We start from the raw sequence: 18,034 nt of genomic DNA on the forward strand, positions 1-18,034 counted from the left end.
GGGCAAACAAACATCACTACTTCTTGCAATGTTTCAACCGTATGTGTCACAAGATAATTGTTCAAATATTTGCTGAGTGAGCAAAAAATGTCTCAGTAAATTCATGGAGGAGAGCATTGCTTTGGATAAATGTTTTGATCAGGACAAGGAATGCAAATCAGTTTCAGCATCATGGAGAACATGGAGTGTTTGAGATAGATTCCCTGTAATTTTCTGCTAAATATTCTAGATTGGTAGGTAATGCGTAAGTATGATGAATGAAACACATTGAAAACAGATCACATCACTTCTTTCTGTCTTTTTTTAAAAAAATTTTAAATGTTTATTCATTTTTGGGAGAGACAGAGACAAGTGTTAAAGCAGGGGCAGAGAGAGAAGGAGACACAGAATTGGAAGCGGGCTCCAAGCTCTGAGCTGTTGGCACAGAGCCCAATGTGGGGTTCACAGCCATGAACAACAAGATCATTACCTGGCCGAAGCCAGATGCTTAACCAACTGAGCCACCCAGGTGCATCTCAAAGATTTTCTTTCAATTCTGTGATCACTGCCTTTAGAACGTTCTTGTCTCTGTTACAGTCATTTTCATCAGTTACATGGAAGGTAGAAATAAATGCATGTTACATAATTTATCCTCCTCGGACTCTCAGATGAGGGGGGGGGGCTGCAGTCACTTCTCTTTTGGCCATTCCTGTCCACGTACCTGGTCACCTTCACTGGGAACCTGCTCATGATCCTGGCCATTATCACAGACTCCCGCCTCCACATGCCCATGTACTTCTTCCTCTCCAACCTGTCCTTTTCAGACATCTGTTTTACCTCCACCACCATCCCAAAGATGCTGCTGAACATCCAGATGCAGAGCAAAGTGATCACCTATGAAAGCTGCCTCAGCCAGATGTACTTTTTCATGCTTTTTGGAGTATTAGACCACTTCCTCTTGACAGTGATGGCCTATGACCGGTTTGTGGCCATCTGTCACCCACTGCACCACATGGTCATCATGAACCCCAAGTTCTGTGGCATCCTGCTCCTGGGATCCTGGATACTGAGTGTTCTTGTCTCTCTGTTACATGACTTGCTGATTTTGCGACTCTCCTTTTGCACAGAGCTGGAAATCCTTCACTTTTTCTGTGAATTTAATCAGGTGATCCAACTTGCTTGCTCTGATACGTTCCTCAGTGACCCGATGATCTATCTCGCAGATGGACCTCTGTGTGTTGTTCCACTCACTGGTATCCTGCTCTCTTTCTCCAAGATTGTAACCTCCATTTTGACAATTTCATCAGCCAGCAGCAATATACAGCATTTTTCCATGTGTGGGTCTCATCTCTCAGTGGTCTCCTTGTTCTGTAATATAGGACTTGGGGTATCTTGGTATTGATGCTTCACAAAACTCCAGCGCAACTGCCATAGCCTCAGGCATGTACACGATCATGACACCCATGCCTAACCCCTTCATCTGTGATCTGAGGAGCAGAGACATCAAGCAAGGCCTGAGAAAGCTCTTTAGCCGAGAGACATTCTGTGCATGCAGAATTCTTTGTTTCAAGATATAGACGAGTAAGAAGGCTCAAAACCTTAGAAGACTTAGATCATGATATTTGTATTAGTTCATAGACTGACAATCTGCAGTCTAACATTCTACAGTGTTCAGGCTCTTTAATTTTTCATTCATAATCAGCAACTATTCCTTCTGCATTTCTTTATAAAATTGTAGACCTCTCATTAAATTCCATTGCATGGATTTTCAGTGATAAATCAATAATTTAGGAAATTGAGTACTTAAAATGTGATAAGAAGAGACAAAGGAATAAATGTAGAATCCTTCTTCTCTGAGATGAAAGCAGCTTCATTAGAGTATTCTGCTTTGGGAGAAAAGCATCGAACATATCAGAGTGTACATAAGCGTTTCCATGGTTTCTGTCATTTCATCTTGGAAAGAGATCACATCTGCAACAGTAGAGGCACAGGAAACCCTGTGATGATGTTTACAATACTCCACATTCACTATGCAATATCTAATTTTACCTTGCACCATCCAAAACATCAATTAAGTGTGTAGGTAATAGAAATGATGACTCCTGATTTTCAGGCATTGATGGTGTCATTCTTGGTGATTATCCCAGGGATGAATTATGAGTTTTCTTTTAATATTTTGGTAGGCAGGAGCACTGCCTTTCACAGATTATAGAAGCAATATGGATATTTTACATATTGTCAGTCAAATTTTTGTATGTAGCATCTCAGAAATCAGGCAGTTATAGCAGGATATAATTACGGACCTAACCTGTGCTTTATGAGACAGAGTAAAGCAAATGTCTCATCATCACCTGACCCTAGAAGCCACCACTTTGGATTGTAAAAGTCCACAGCTCTCTCTGCACACTAGTATTCAGATAAATGTTTAAGGAGCTCTCACTCAAACGTAAAGACTAAAAGAAAGAGGTAAAGCAGAGAGAAGAAAATAAAATCAAATAAAAAAGAGATCTTCATTGCAGCTTTACCAAGTTCCCCTGTGTAATTACTCTCATCTTGCCCAGTTTCAAGCTACCAATTTTAGTTCAGACCACAGTCCTCACAAACCATTATAAGCTAGCCAGCGCCATCATCTCAGAGCCTTTGGGTTGGGTTTGGAGGAAAAGTAAATATTTCTTGTCATTGTCATTCCTCTCAGTGGTAACTGGTTCCATCCATTGAGGATCTGAGACAGTGAAGTGTCTTAGGTCTGAAAGTCAAGAAGAGATTATGACGTTACATTGTAGTGATTCAGGTCAGGCTTTTTTTCCCCCAGAAGAATGAGAGGGTTTTAATTGTTTAAGTTTCTTTTGGTTACTCAAATTGGATGAACTCTTTGTAAGATTCTCATCATTTTTTTTCATGGAGACACCGTGATGAATTTTCCCTTTCGAGAAATCTCTGTGGCTCAACCAATTTGGATGAGAATGATTAACTTTTACATGCACTATGAATACCATACCTTGGATGTTTTTGACTGCTGAGGCCTCTGGAAGTTCAAGATGGGCTGGAGTCAGGACAAGGCATTTCAATTTCAGCATGTCCATGGTAAGTCTGTCCTATGGGGGAGAACTCTGTAGAACTTGTGAAGGACGACATTGTCACCTTCCCCAAGGTAGTTTCGATATCCTTATGAATTTTATGTTCTCTGAATCCTTATATTGAGTACACTTAGTGGTTGAGGTATTGAATCACAGAAGATAAAGCCATCACAACACCCTTGTCTCCTTGTACTTTGGATTCTTTCCTCTACATCTTTTTAACCTATTTACGGCACTGAAATTCTTTCAGAATATGTCACTGTTTTAGATTCTTTGTGTCATGGTAAAATACATATAAAATTTATTATTTTAAACATTTTAAATATACTTATGTGGCACTAAGTACTTTCTCACTGTTGTACAACCACCACCTCCATCCATCTCCAGCATTTCTTTTTTTTTTTTTCAACGTTTATTTATTTTTTTTGGGACAGAGAGAGACAGAGCATGAATGGTGGAGGGGCAGAAAGAGAGGGAGACACAGAATCGGAAACAGGCTCCAGGCTCTGAGCCATCAGCCCAGAGCCTGACGCGGGGCTCGAACTCACGGACCTTGAGATCGTGACCTGGCTGAAGTCGGACGCTTAACCGACTGCGCCACCCAGGCGCCCCATCTCCAGCATTTCTTATGCTCTCAAACTGAACCTTTGCCTCCTTGAAATACTATCTCCCCATTGTCCCTTAGCCCAGCCCCTGTCTCCCATCATCCTACCTTCTCTCACTAAATCTGAGTACTCTAGGTATTTCATATAGATGGCATTGTATAATACTGTGTGTGTGTGTGTGTGTGTGTGTGTGTGTGTGTGTGTGTGTGTGTTTCTGGCTTCTTACACTTAGCATAATCTTTGTAAGGTTCACCCAAGTTGTAGCCTGTTTCAGAATTCCATTCGTTTTAAAAGCTGAATGATGTCCCAGTGTATGTGGTCACCACATTTTGTTCATCTGTGAGTTTGTTGATGGACATTCTGGTGTCTCCACATTTTGGCTACTGTAAATAAAGCCATTATGAATTGGTGTACAAATATCTATTTTGGTCATTGCTTTCGATTCTTTTGGGGCATACAAGTGGGTATACAAGCAGAAGTGAAACTACTGGATGAAGTGATAATTCTATGTTTACGTTTTTGAGGAACTGGTATTGGAGAAATGTCTATTTGAGCCCACTGCCTGTTCTTTATTCCCCCCACCATTAATTTGTTTTATAATTAGAAAAAAATCTAATTCCAGTATGGTTAACATATGTGTAATATTGGTCTCAGTTATACAATGTAGTGATTCAACACTGGCACACAACACCTCGTGCTCATCACGACAAGGACACTCCTTAATCCCCATCACCTATTTCACCCATCCCCCACCCATTTTGCCATTGTAACCATCAGTTTGTTCTCTATCATTTAGAGTCTGTATTTTGGTTTGCCTCTCATTTTTTCCCTTTGCTCATTTGTGTTGTTTCTTAAATTCCCCCCATGAGTGAAACCATGTTGTATTTGTCTTTGTCTGGTTGACTTATTTTGCTTAGAATAAAACCCTCTAGCTCCATGCATGTCATTGCAAATGGGAACATTTCATTCTTTTTTATTGGCTAAATAATATTCCATTGTTTGTGTATGTGCACAACGTCTTCTTTAATCAGTTATCTATTGGTAGACACGTGGGCTGCCTCCATAATTTGGGTATTCTAAATGATGCTGCTAATACATAGGGGTGCGTGTATCCCTTTGAATTAGTGTTTTTGTATTTTGGGGATAATGACCCAGTAGTGCAATTACTGGATTGTAGGGAAGCTCCATTTATACTTTTGAGGGGACACGATACTCTTTCCACAGTGGTGACTGCAGTTTCAATTCCCATTAATGCCTGAGGGTTCCTGTTTTTTCCAGATCGTTACCAACAGTTATTGTTTCTTTCATTTTAAAAATATTGTTTGTTTTAAGCTTTAATTGTGGAAGCATTGAATCACTCTATTGTATACCTGAACCTAATATTACACTGCTGATAAGTAAATGGAATTTAAATAAAAGCACAGCCTTTTAAAAATTGAGATGTTTGGAGTTTTGCTGTGGAATTTTTGAAAATCTTTTTATATTGTGGATATTAATCTATTCCCAGGTATCTGATTTGCCAATCTATTCTCTGTTTTGTGAGCTTTCTTTTTTGACATGGGAAACAGTGCCCTTTGATGCTCAAATCTTGTCCATTTTGCTGAAGTAATTTTTTCCCCAGTTGCCTGTGTTTTTGGTGTTCTCTCCAGGAAATCTTTGTTAAATCCAGTGTCATAAAGATGATGTACCTCTCTATTCTCCTAAGTGCTTAAGTTTTATTTTTTAGCTTTAGTCTGTGATCCATTTGGAGTCATGCGTCTAGATGGTGGATGGAGGGTCGGCTTCATCATGAAGCATGTGGATATCCAGGTTTTCCATCACCGTGTCTTGCAAAGGCTGTCCATTCTGGCACTTTCGTCAAAAATCACTCAATCATAACATATGAGTTTATTTCTGGGTTCCCCCCCCAATTCCATTGAGTTATACTTCTATATTTGTTGTTGTTGAAAACAGATCACTTTGAAATTATAAGGTAGTAACTCTGAAAATCATATTTTCCCCATTCCCTAGGCATTATTTTTATTGAAGTGTAATTTACATACAGTGTTATTTCAGGTGTACAATGTAATGTTTTGCAATTCTTTTTTTCTCCAGGGGTGAATACACTATTTAATTCATTCATTCATTCATTCATTCATTCATTCATTCACACATTCATTTGTCTATCTATCTACACTGAAGCTAGTTAGCATATAGTGTAACATATGTTCTCATCCCAACATGTTTCTTTTGTAATGCCCCTTACCCATTTAGCTCATCCCCCTACCCTTGTTTTTATATTATTTTTGCTTCTCTCTCATTATTTCCATCTGTTTTGTATCTTAAATTTCTCATAATGGTGAAATTATATGATATTTGTGTTTTTCTGACAGACTAATTTCACTTGGCGTAATACCATCTAGTTCCATCCACTTAGTTACAAATGACAGGATTTCATTCTTTTTGATTTCTGAGTAATACTCCATCATACACGTGGGCTCTTTCCATACTTTAGCTATTGTCGATAATGTTGCTATACACATTGGGGTGCATGTGCCACTATGAAATAGCACACATATATCCCTTGGATCAATATTGCTGGGCCGTAGGATAGTTCTATTTTTATTTTTTTTGAGGAACCTCCATACAGTTTTCCAGAGTGGCTGCACCAGTTTGCATTCCCACCAACAATGCAAAAGATATCCTCTTTCTCCGCATCCTCACCAACGTCTGTTGTTGCCTGAGTTGTTAATGTTAGCCATTCTGACAGGTGAGTGGTGGTATCTCGTTGTTTTGATTTGTATTTCCCTGATGATGAGTGATGTGGAGCATTTTTTCATCTGTCTGTTAGCCATCTGGATGTCTTCTTTGGAGAAGTGTGTATACATGTACTTTGCCCATTTCTTCACTGGATTTTTTGTTTTTTGTTTGTGTTGAATTTGATAAGTTCTTTATATACTTTGAATACTAACCTTTTATCTGATATGTCGTTTGCAAATATCTTCCCCCATTCTGTTGGTTGCTTTTTAGTTTTGCTGATTGTTTCCTGCGCTGTGCAGAAGCTTTTTATTTTGATGAGGTCCCAGTAGTTCATTTTTGCTTTTTTTTCCCTTGCCTCCAGAGACGTGTTCAGTAAGAACTTGCTGCGGCCAAGATCAAAGAGGTTTTTGCCTGCTTTCTCCTTGAGGATTTGGCTTCCTGTCTTCCATTTAGGTCTTTCATCCATTGTGAGTTTATTTTTGTGTATCGTGTAAGAAAGTGATCCAGGTTCATTTTTCTCCCTGTGGCTGTCCAGTTTTCCCAGCACCACTTGCTGAAGAGACTGTCTTTTTTCCATTGGATATTCTTTCCTGCTTTGTCAAAGATTAGTTGACCATACGTTTGTGGGTCCATTTCTGGGTTCTCTATTCTGTTTCATTGATTTGAATGTCTGTTCTTATGCCAGTACCATATGCCAATCCCATACATGGGATTGTGATGCCTCCTGCTTTGGTTTCCTTTTCAAGATCGCTTTGGCTATTCAGGGTCTTTTCTAGTTTCATACAAACTTTAGGATTGTTTGTTCTAGCTCTGTGAAGAATGCTGATGTTACTTTGATAGGGATTGCATTGAATATGTAGATTGCTTTGGGTAGTATCAACATCATTTTATATTTAAATTTGTATTTGAGGTAGTTAGCATACAGCAAAATATTGATTTTGGGAGGAGAATTCAGTAATTCATCTCTTACATACAACACCCAGTGCTCATCACAAGTGCCCTCCTTAACACCCAACACTCATCTAGCCCATCTCCCTCCCACCTTTCTCCATCTGTCTATTGTTAAGAGTCTCTTGTGGTTTCTTTCCCTCTCTCCTCTTTCACCCTTCATATATGTTCATTTGTTTTGTTAATTCACTTCCAATATGAGTGAAATCATATGGTATTTGTCCTTCTCTGATTGACTTAATCTCAGTTAGCATGATACATTCTAGCTCCATCCATGTCATTGCAAATGGCAAGATTTCATTTATTTTATACCTCTTGCCCTGTTGAGACTGTGAGAAAAGGTACCATTTCTTACACTTTTCTTCCTTCCCACCACATTGCTTAGTGCCTACTATATCACAAATGCTAATGAGGGGTTTACAGGATGCCCAAAGAAGCAAATGGTTGAGTGATGTTAAATAGATATTGCCCACATTGAAGGAGGATGAGAATCAGGAAAAAAGGAGAATCACTGTGGGGGCTGGAGGCTGCAGGATGGTGAGCCAAAAGAACAGGTATGGATGGGAGAAAGAAGATTAAGGGACACAGAATTCTCCAAAACCAGAATTGAATAGTTACTATGGGAAACTCTGACTTATTAGTGAGAACCTGTAAAGACAGGGGAACTTCTTCTGGGATAAGAGAGTAAATGTGATAAGAGACAATCCGGGAATGCCAAGTCTGTGTCCCAATACCAACAGCGGGACAAGTTTGCTTTCTATTTTTCTCTCCTAGCTCTAGAGACCCAAGTCTCCTAAAGGGAAGAGAGACAACAGAATATTTCATTAATGAGACTCATGGGAATTCATTCCCTATGGCGACAGAAATTAAAATGCCTTTCTGCACCAATGAAGTCGGCTCTTGTAATCTCAGGTGATATGAGCACATAGCTGTGCTTTAGAGCCTTCCTGGGTGGGGTCATGTCTCTTCCCTTCCTGGCGACATAACTTCCAGCTGCATCAGTCAACCATGGGAGAGACTGGGTTATTGATTTCACGCTGTTCTGTGCTAACATCTGGGTGAGCCGTGACATCTTCAGAAGTGCTGGGGAAATATATTATGGTAGGAAGGAACCCTTGTGTCGGTAGTTATTTTGGGGGCACCAACAGGGATAATAAGTTAAGGAGAGTTTAGTGATGTCAAGCCCTTAAGGCTTTGATTGTGGAGGGAAACCCTGTATACACTAAATCACTTCTCCCTGATCTGTCTCCTCCAAGGTGAGTGCTTCATCAATGGGCCTTCATATCTCAACAGCCTTTCCTCCATTTTCTTTGCCAGTCCTTCCATTGTTGGGAATGACTATCTATCATTTTTGAACCATTTGTTAATTGCAGTCATTCAACAAACATTGTTTTCAGCATTTTATGAATAAATAAATGACCAAGACAGTGTTTGTTCTGTCAAGGTACTCACTGTATCAAGAGAATGAAAGAGGTAAAAATACATAAATAAACGTATTAATGTGAGGTGGCATTGAAATCTGGTGAAGTAGACCCTCCAAAATTGGCCCTTTATTTTATTTGTTCTTGAAAAGAGGACTCTTTGATGGGAGTTAGTGAAGGCTTCCCAGAGCAGCTTCTCGGGGCTGAGACATGGAGGCGGTGTAGGGGTCTTCCCATGAGGACAAGGGGTGTGCAGTCCAGGAAGAGCCAGCAGAGGAGGAAAATTTAGAGATTCAGTGGAGCAGAAGTTGTGCTGCTGGGACTGGAAATACTTCTTACTGTCTCACCAGCCATCAGAAGCAGGGGCTGCGGGTTCTGCAAAACGAAGCCACAGTGGCCTGGCTGGGTAGGCAACCGTCAGCTTACTAAAGAAAGTGACACTTTGGCCTGAGGGTTGAAGCTTCCTTCTGTGGTTAGTGAAGAGTAAGTTCAGGCTCTATGTCAGGGGCGGTAGGAACAGGACCGGCCCGTGGAAAAGTGACCCAGGTTATTGTGAGGAAAAAACGATTGCTGAGTTCAGAGTGTGAGTGAGGTAAGGGATAGAGCTAGTACTGTGGGAGTGAGAGGGGCCAGGTCTCTGGTCTGGAGGACTCATATTACTTCTTCCATTCTAAGTTTAATGCCTTTTATTTCCTTCTTCTTTTTCCTTTTCTTTTTTATTTTTTCGGCCAGTTGCTCCGTCTGGAAGCTGCAAAGCTATGTTGCATGAGAGGTATGAAAGCAGACATGCTTGTCTTGCATCATCTTAGGGGGTGTTCTCAGTGTTTCTCTCTGGCGAATGATTTTAGAGGTGGGTTCTCATATATGACCTCTTTCGTGTTGTGGAAGTTTCCTTCTGTTCTTAGTTTTTTGAGTGTTGTTACTATCAGGGAACGCTCCATTTTGTCATGTTTTATGTGCCATCTGTTGAGATACTCATGTGCTTTTATCCTTCATTCTGTTAATGTGGTGAATTATACTGAGGGGGTTTTATTAGTTAAACCGTTCTTGCTTTCCTGGAATAAATGCCATTTGATCATGATGCACAACCCTTTTCTACACCATGATCAAAAGGCCGCAATGCTGGCATTGGTAACACTTAGTCAAAAATTTTCGCGTCAACATTCCTTGGGAATATTGTTCTGTACTTTTCTTTTCTTGCAATGCCTTTTCGTGGTTTTGGAATCAGTGCAAAGCTGGCCTGATGGAATAAAGTAAGAAGTGTTTCCCCTTTGAAATTTTTGGGAAGAGACTGAGAAAGACTGATGTTAATTCTTCTAATTCTGTGTGGTTCTTGTGATCCTTAGCCATGACTACTCCGCTGGAAAGCCTAGTATCATAAACTGCAATTCTGCTAGGAGAAAGACTCTGTTTGACTTATGGCGTAGCCTGTCCCCTGCTTTCTAAAAGATGTTTCTTCAGCTACAAGAGTACACAGTACCACAGCAATGGAGAACTCTCTCTCTGTCTCCGTGTGTGTGTGTGTGTGTGTGTGTGTGTGTGTGTGTGCACGTGTACAGGACAGAGAATTTATCAGTGAAGTACACACCCATAAACCTTAAATAGCAAGATGAACCTGTCTTATGCAATAGAAAATGCAGCATTTAGACCAACTGTAGACATAAAGATAGAGAGAAAGACAGAGAATTATGTGGGAATGATTTATGTTCCATTTTTATATATTACATAAGATGTATCCTGTTGTGGACAGACACCATATATAACATATAAATGTAAAAAAGACACTGAACTGTAGTGTCCATTGGCTGAATTTTATTTTATTTTATTTTTAATATACATGCAAGTTAGTTAGCATATAATGCTATAATGATTTTAGTAGATTCTAGTGATTCATCCCCTATGTATAACACCCAGTGCTCATCCCAACAAGTGTCTTCCCTAATGCCCCCTACCCATTTAGCCTATCCCCCCACCCACAACCCCTCCAGCCACCCTCAGTTTATTCTTTGTATTTAAGAGTCTCTTATGGGGCATCTGGGTGGCTCAGTCAGTTAAGCGTCCGACTTCAGCTCAGGTCATGATCTCACAGTTTGTGAGTTCAAGCCCCACATCGGGCTCTGTGCTGACAGCTCAGAGCCTGGAGCCTGCTTCAGATTCTGTGTCTTTCTCTCTCTTTGCCCATACCCTACTCATGCTCTGTCTCTCTCTCCTTCAAAAATAAGTAAAAACATTAAAAAAAATTTAAAAAGAGTCTCTTATGTTTTGTCCCCTCCATGCTTTTATATTATTTTTGCTTCCCTTCCCTTATGTTAATCTTGTTTGTATCTTAAATTCCTCATATGAGTGAAGTTGTATGATATTTGTCTTTCTCTGACTGGCTAATTTCACTTAGCATAATACCCTCTCATTCCATCCATGTAGTTGCAAATGGCAAGATTTCAGTTTTCCTGTTGTCAAGTAGTACTCCATTGTATATATATATACCACACCTTCTTTATCCATTCGTCCATTGATGGACATTTGGTCTCTTTCCATACTTTGGTTATTGTCGATAGTGCTGCTATAAAAATTGGGGTGCATGTGCCCCTTTGAAACAGCTCAGCTGTATCCCTTGGATCAATACCTAGTAGTGCAATTTCTGGCTTATAGGGTAGTTCTATTTTTAATTTTTTGAGGAATTCCCATATTGTTTTCCAGAGTGGCTGCACCAGTTCACATTCCCACCAGCAATGCAAAAGAAACTTTCTTTCATTGCATTCTCACCAACATGTGTTGTTGCCTGAGTTGTAAATGTAGCCATTCTGCCTGGTGTGAGGTGGTATCTCACTGTGGTTTTGATGTGTATTTCTCTGATGATGAGTGATGTGGAGCATTTTTTATGTGTCTGATAGCCATCTGGACGTCTTCTTTGGAGAAGCGTCTATTTGTGTCTTTTGCCCATTTCTTCACTGGATTATTTGTTTTTCAGGTGTTGAGTGTGATAAGTTCTTTATAGATTTTGGATACTAACCTTTATCTGATATGTCCTTTGCAAATATTTTCTCCCATTCCATTGTTTGACTTTTAGTTTTGCTGATTGTTTCCTTTGCTGTGCAGAAGCTTTTGATTTTGATGAGGTCCCAATAGTTCATGTTTGCTTTTGTTTGCTCTGCTTCCGGAGACGTGTTGAATAAGAAGTTGCTGTGGCTGAGGTCAAAGAGGTTTTTGCCTGCTTTCTCCTCCAGGATTTTGATGGCTTCCTGTTTTACATTTAGGTCTTTCATCAATTTTGAGTTTTTTTTGTGTCTGGTGTAAGAAAGTGGTCAAGGTTCATTTTTTCTGCCTGTGGCTGTCCAGTTTTCCTAGCACCATTTGCTGAAGAGACTGTGCTTATTCCTTTGGATATTCTTTCCTGTTTTGTCAAAGATTAGTTGACCATACATTTGTGGGTCCATTTGTAGGTTCTCTATTCTGTTCCTTTTTCTGAGTGTTGGTTTTTGTGCCAGTACCATACTGTCTTGATGATTACAGCTTAGTAATACATCTTGAAGTCTGGGATTGTGATGCCTACAGCTTTGGTTTTCTTTTTCAGGATTGCTTTGGCTATTCAGAGTTTTTTTGGGCCCATACAAATTTTAGGATTGTTGTTTCTAGGTCTGAAGAATTCTGGTGTTATTTTTATAGGGACTGCAGTGAATATGGAGATTGCCTTGGGTAGTATTGACATTTTAACAATATTTGTTCTTCCTATGCAGGAGCATGGAATATTTTTCCATTTCTTTGTGTCTTCTTCAATTTCATTCATAAGCTTTATGTAGGTTTCAGTGTATAGATTTTTCACCTCTTTGGTTAGGCTTATTCCTAGGTATTTCATGTTTTTTGGTGCAACTGTAAAGGGGATCGATTCATTGTTTTCTCTGTCTTGTTGCTTCATTATTGGTGTATAACCGATTTCTGTGCATTGATTTTATATCCTGCGACTTTGCTGAATTCACAGATCAGTTCTAGTGGCATTTTGGTGGAATCTTTTGGGTTTTCCATATAGACTATCACGTCATCTGTGAAGAGTAAAACTTTGAACTCCACCTTGCCAGTTTGGATGCTTTTATTCCTTTATGTTGTCTGATTACTGGGGCTAGGACTTCCAACACTATGTTAAATAGCAGTGGCGAGCGTGGACTTCCCTGTTACGTTCCTGACATTAGGGGGAAATCTCTCAGCTTTTACCCATTGATTATATTAGCAATGGGTCTTTCATATGGCTTTTGATCTTGAGGTATGATCCTTCTATCCCTACTTTCTTGACGGTTTTTATCAAGAAAGGGTGCTGTATTTTGTCAAATGCTTGTTGAGGATTTATGTGTCCCTGTTCATTAGGGAAATTGGTCTATAGTTCTGTTTAGTGGGGTTTTTGTCTGGTGTTGGAATCAAAGTAATGCTAGCTTCATAGAATGAGTTTGGAAGTTTTCCTTCCATTTCTGTTTTTTGGAACAGCTTTGAAAGAATAGCTCTTACCTCTTCTTTAAATGTTTTTTAGAATTCCCCTGGACAGCCATCTGGCCCTGGCTCTTGTTGTTTGGGAGAATTTTGATTACTAATTCAATTTCTTCAATGGTTATGGGTCTGTTTAAATTTTCCATTTCTTCTAGTTTCAGTTTTGGTAGTTTATATGTTTCTAGGAATTTGTCCATTTCTTCCACATTGCCCAATATGTGGACCTATACTTGCTTATAATATTCTCTTATTTTTGTTTGTATTTCTGCAGTGCTGGTTTTAATCTCTGATCTTTCATTCTTGATTTTATTTATTTGGGTCCTTTCCTTTTTGTTTTTGATAAAACTGGCTAGGGGCTTATCAATGTTGTTAATCTTTCAAAGAACCAGTTCCTGGTTCCTTTGATCTGTCCTACTATTTTTGTTTGTTTGTTTTTGTTTCAGTAGCATTGATTTATCCTTTAATCTTATTAATTACCCATCTCTCATTTGCTGTTTTTTTTCCATCCCTTTATGGTGTAAGGTTAGGTTGTGTATCTGAGACCTTTCTTCCTTCTATAGATGGCCTGGAATGCTATATACTTCCCTTTTATGACTGTCTTTCCTGTGTCCCAGAAGTTTTGGGCTGTGATGTTATCATTTTCATTGGCTTCCATGTCCTTTTTAATTTCCTCTTTCACCTCCTTGTTAGCCCATTCATTCTTTAGTAGGTTACTCTTTAGTCTCCAAGTATTTGTTGCCTTTCCAAATTTTTTCTTGTGGTTGATTTCAAGTTTCATAACGTTGTGATGTGAAAATATGCATGTTATGGTCTCGATCTTGTAATTGTTGAGAGCTGATTTGTGTCCCAGTATATGATCTATTCTGGAGAATGTTCTCTTGAGAAGAATGTGTATTTTGGTGCTTTAGGATGAAATGTTCTGCATATATCTGTTGAGTCCATGCAGCCCAGTGTGTCAATCAAAGCCACTGTTTCCTTGCTGATTTTGTGTTTAGATGATCTGTCCACCGTTGTAAGTGGGGGGTTGAAGTCCTCTACTATTATGGTATTATTATCAATGAGTTTCTTTATATTTGTGATTAATTGATTTATATATTTGGGTGTTTCCACGGTTGAGGCATACATGTTTATAGTTGTTAGATCTGCTTCATGGATAACCCCTTAATTATGATATAATGTCCTTCTTCATCTCTTGCTACAGTCTTTCTTTTAAAATCTAGGTTGTCTGGTATAAGTATGGCTACTCTAGTGTTCGTTTGGAGATCATTAGCATGATAGATGGTTCTTCATCCACTTACTTTCAATCTGAAGGTTTCTTTAGGTCTACAATGGGTCTCTTGTAAACAGCGTATAGATGGATCTTATTTTCTTATCCATTCTGTTATCCTATGTCCTTTGATTGGAGTGTTTAGTCCATTGACATTTAGAGTGAGTACTGAAAGGTATGAATTTGTTTCAACATGTTGCCTGCAGAGTTGGAGTTTCTGTTGGTGTTGTCTGGTCATTTCTAGTCTTTGTTGCCTTTTTTTTTCTTTTTTTGCTTTTCTCTCCTCAGAGAATCTCCCAAACATTTCTTGCTGAGCTGGTTTAGTGGTCATTAACTCCTTTAGCTTTTGTTTCTCTGGGGAACATTTTTTTTTATTCTCACCTCTTATTTTGAATGACAGCCTTGCTGGATAATTCTTGGTAGCATATTTTTGGATTCAGCACATTGAATATACCATTCTGCTCTTTTCTTGGCTGCCAAGTTTCCGTGGATAGGTCTGCTTTTAACCAAACTGTCTTCCCTTGTAGGTTAAGGCCTTTCTTCCCCCTTGGTGCTTTCATGATTCTTTCCTTGTCTGAGAATTTTGTGAACTTGACTCTGATAATCTTGATGGCCAGTTTTTGTTGAATCTAATGGGAGTTCTCTGTGATTCCTGGATTTTGATGTCTGTGTCTTTTCCAAGATAAGAAAATTTTCCACTATGATTTGCTCACATCAACCTTCTACCCCTTTTCCTCTCTCTTTATCTTCTGAGACCCCTATGATTTGGATGTTATTCCTTTTTAATGAGTCATTGAGTTCTCTAATATTATATCCTACTCTTTTGCCTCAGTTTCCTTCTTTTTTTCTGCTTCCTTATTCTCCATAAATTTGTCTTCTCTGTAACTGATTCGCTGCTCTGCTTCATCCAACCTCACCACCATGGCTTCCATTCGAGATTCCATCTCTGGTACAGCACTTTATTTCATCCTGGATAGCTTGTACTTCTTTTGTCTTCACAGAAAGAGATTCTACGCTTTTTCAACCCCAGCTAGTGTTCTTATTATCATGATTCTAAATTCTGTTCAGACTTCCTGTTGTATCTGTGCTGATTACGTCCCTCGCTGTCATTTTTTTCCTGTTTATTTTGTGGTGAATTCCTTCGTTTCATCATTGTGGAGTAAGAAAAGGGATTAATAAAGTAAATAAAAGTAAAAATTAAAAAAACTAAAATAACATAAAAAATAAAATAAAGGATGCTAACTCCTAGGTTTGTTTTGGTCAGGTTGTTGTAAGAAGCTTGATAGAATAGAGATAGAAGGGAAAGAAAAGAAAAGAAAAAAAATGGAAAAAAAGAAAAACGTTTGGAATTAAAAAAATGAATACAACAAAAGAATAAAATGAAATGACGAAAGTCAAATAGAATTTAAAAATTACAAAAATGTAAAAAATATAATAGGAAAATTTAAAGAAAATATTTTTTATAAAAACGGAAAAAAATCAAATTTTTTCCTTTTCTGTATTCAGAAGGAATAAAAGAAAAGGAAAAGAAAAATATTGAATAGATGGACCAGCAAACAGAATGAAATATGATTGAAAATGCATCCAGTTTCCACTAAAGTCAAACTATGAAGCACTTTTTAGTCTGTAAACTACGTAGGCAGAGAGACTGGTGATGTTCCTCTAGATTGTGGTTGGCCCAGTTGGGCGGTGGTTGGTGTAGTGACTCTGTTCTGCACTAGATGACGCTGCTTAGTTTAATGCGGTTGATCGATCGCTGTGGTGCATGAAAGTGCTTATGTGCATATGCAGGAGGGGTGAAAATGGAGTCCTACAGTCCCCCAGTCTCTAGTATCAGAAGTCTATCCTCTCATTGATTGGCAACCAAGCACCCTTCCTTTGTCTTTGGCTTCTGTCCACTCCCCATTTCTCCACTGTCTGTGACCAAGCTGTCAGCTTGCCAGAGGACACCTCCCTCCCAAATTTTATCTCAGATAGGGCAATGTTTACAAACTGCTCATTTCTGAGGGCCAAGCAGCTTTGACCCTCTCAGACCCTCAGGGGAGGGTCCACCAAGCAATGCCATGGTGCCCGCCCACCCTTGGTACGTTTGTGTGACCGTGCTGCTGCAGATGCCCAGAGATTGTGGCCAGGTGCCCCAGAAAATGTTGGTGTGATTATGTAGTAGCAGCATTTCAGGGATTATGGTAAATAACAGCACCCATCTGGCACCAGGCTTCACCCTTACCATCCTAGTTCCAACAGCAGCAATGTGGCTGTTCTCCAGGGTCTGCTGGGACCTTTGCCTGTGGCGAGGCTGCACGGCCTCTACCAAATGTCCTCCCAGCAGAGAAATTGCCTCTCCCCGTGTGGCCTGAGGACCCCTCGGACCTTGCTGTCTGTTTCTGGGGATATGCCCTCCCCACCAGAGCTCTCCCAGGTATCGAGCTGTGGAGTTTCAGACTCTATGCTCCCCTGTTTATAGCCTCTTCATGAAATTGAAACCCTTCCTTTCTCTCTTCTCCCTGTTTTTGTTCAGTCCCCTCCTTCTCTTTTTCTCCAGCTGCTTTTTTGTTGGGCAGTGCTTCTCCTATACTCTCCCCCATCTCCATCTTCTCTCCACAAGCAAAAACAGCTCCCTGCCCTCCATAGCTTCTCTCTTCCCCAGTTCACCTCTCCACGCTGTGTACCTGCCAAACTCTGTGGTTCAAGTTGTGCAGATTGTTGTGTTATTCCTCAGATCAGCTTTCTAGATATGCAAGACGGTTTGGTGTTGATTTAGTTGCATTTCAGTGAGGAGAGAGGCAAAAAACCTTCCATGCTCCTCTGCCATCTTGGCCTCTCCCCAACATTGCCTTAGAATGTATCCACTGATACAGGAGGCTTTGAGCTCCTCTCTCTCTTATTTACATCCCACTCCTACACCCGTTGTGTTACCTGCTCTGCTCACAACTTTGTCTTTTATATTGCCTGATGGTTTTGGGTGAGCTCTTGACTCAAGGTCTTTGCACATGCGATTTCTCTGCCTTAACTGGTTTTCTCAAAGTTATCCACATGGTTCATGCATCCCTGAGTTTTCCAGCTCAGAAGCCCCTGATCAGTCATGACACAAAGGCAGGTTTTCCTTCCACTTAGGACTACTGTGTCCCGAACTTTTTTCCTTATTAGTTGTAACCACCACCTGAAACACCATTTATTCCTTTATTAATATTCTGTTCCTCCCTCTGACACACACACAAAGATGAGACTGTCTTGTTAAAGTGAAACACACATTCCTACTGCATTTGTGCAATGCTGTTAAAAATACTTGTCACAAGATAATGTGTTAGATTTTCTCGGGTGGAAAAAAAAAGGTCACAGGAAATTTATGGAGGAGAACATTGCTTTGGACAATTGTTTTGATTCAGAACAAGAATTGTGAACAATTTAAGACTCATGGAAAACATGGACATTTGAGAGTCCCTGAAATTTTCTGGTGTATATTCTAGATTGGTAGGGAGTGTGTAAGAATTAATGGATGAAGCATTTTGAAAAGACAGCATTTCT

At 39.6% G+C, this 18,034-nt stretch overlaps 1 pseudogene; it reads left to right on the forward strand.

Moving 5' to 3' along the window:
* The first annotated feature begins 610 nt into the window (after positions 1 to 610).
* On the forward strand, positions 611 to 18,009 carry LOC122486560 (annotated as a pseudogene).
* The last annotated feature ends 25 nt before the right edge of the window (positions 18,010 to 18,034 follow it).

This window comes from Prionailurus bengalensis, chromosome A2, assembly GCF_016509475.1.
Source record: "Prionailurus bengalensis isolate Pbe53 chromosome A2, Fcat_Pben_1.1_paternal_pri, whole genome shotgun sequence".
Lineage (NCBI taxonomy): Eukaryota > Metazoa > Chordata > Mammalia > Carnivora > Felidae > Prionailurus > Prionailurus bengalensis.